General features: G+C 55.0%; 1 protein-coding gene across 1 annotated transcript in view; it reads left to right on the forward strand.

Annotated features, from left to right (window-relative positions):
* MNAT1 (MNAT1, CDK activating kinase assembly factor) overlaps positions 1 to 1573 on the forward strand; it is a 153838-nt gene that overhangs the window by 6846 nt on the left and 145419 nt on the right. The gene's annotated exons all lie outside the window — the stretch shown is intronic.

A 1573-nucleotide genomic window follows, 5' to 3' on the forward strand; every position in this document is an offset into this window, starting at 1 on the left:
GGTGTGGAGGGAGGGTGAGTAGGTAGGTGTGGGGTATGTGGTTGGGATGGGGCTATGGGAGGGTATGGGGTTATGGTGGGTGGGGTGGGAGTATGTGTGGGAGGGTATGGGTGTGTTTGGGGGAAGGGTTGGGGGTGTGTGGAGGGGCAGGTCCTCGGAGTCCCTGAAGTGTGCCAGTCCCTGGAGCTGAATGTAGCGGCAGTGAGACAGGCCAGCCCCACCTGGCCTCATATCATTCAGCTGCCTGTGCTCCCACCCTAGTCCTCGGCTGCAGGTGGTGGCAGCATGCAGGGCCAGCTCCACTGAGCCCTGTGTGATGGGGCTTGGCAGAGAGAGGAGCAGAGGCCGCCCAACTTCTTCGTGCGGAGCTCCCTGCTGTTTCCCATGACCTGTGTGTAGCAGTGAATGGGGCCAGGCCTCCAGCTCCATTCCGTGGGGCTCTCCCCAGAGGTGCGTGGCTCAGATGGACTGCATGTGAGCCTCACATGATGGACCTAGAGGGACCCCATGCCTGGGCTCCACCCTTCCCCACCCTGGGTCTCCACCAGCCCCCGCCATGGGCCCCACACTTCCACCTACCAACACCGCTGCCACTTCCCTGCTGCCACTGCTGGTCTTCCCCTGCCGCTTCCCTACTTCTCCCTTCCATGCGCCCACCCACCATTGCTGCTGCCATTTTCCGCCCACCACCACTTCCTATCCCATCCCCACACTGCTCCAGCTCCAGCCTGCCCTGGCCAGCACCATGTGGTTCCCAGATGGAGGCTGTGTATTGGTAGGCGAGGAGAATGGGACTGGGATGAGGGGCTCAGGGTAGGCAGGGTGAAGGACTTAAAACTGGAATTGAGGGAAGGGGGAAGAAAGGGTCAGAGTTGGAGGAAATGCTGTTACCAACAGTGTACTACTCCTCCTTCCGCAGCTGGGATGGACTTATTGTGCCTGTACACGAGTGTGGAACATGCTGTAATTACAGCATGTCAGGGCGGATTTGATTAATCGAGTCTGATGGAGTGTGCTAATTCGCGTGCTCCAGCCAGCCTCTGTGTCTCGTGCGTCTTGTGTATCAGCGTTCTTGAGCTTCAAAATAGTGGCGGGGGTGCTTTAACTAAAGCTTGTTTGAGCTTTAGATAAAACATCCCCGCTGCCATTTTGAAGCGCAGGGATGCTGATACATGAGACACTTTGAGCGCTTTAATTAGAGCAGCTCTTGAAGCTGCTCTAATTAAAATGTCCCCCTCTCCCAATCCCTGGATCACATGTCAAAACACCCTTGCAGTCTTGAGCCTGTTCAGTGGAAGTGCCGCATTATGTTGATAAAGTTACTTCAACTAAGTTAGTGGCTACTTGTGGGAGGGTTCATTCTTGGAGTTCCTAACCTGAGACCCTTGGTGTGACTGAGCTTTCATAAATGCAACTGAGGTCAATGGGAGAAACACTTTCAAGTTAGGAAACGCTGTATAATACAAAATACACCAACAATGGGACTCTTTAGCCTGGAAAAGCATAGGCTCAGGGGTGATCTGATGGCCACCTATAAGTTTATCAGGGGTGACCACCAGGATCTGGGGGAATG

This window comes from Crocodylus porosus, unplaced genomic scaffold (assembly GCF_001723895.1).
Source record: "Crocodylus porosus isolate Cpor-Errol unplaced genomic scaffold, CroPor_comp1, whole genome shotgun sequence".
Classification (NCBI taxonomy): domain Eukaryota; kingdom Metazoa; phylum Chordata; order Crocodylia; family Crocodylidae; genus Crocodylus; species Crocodylus porosus.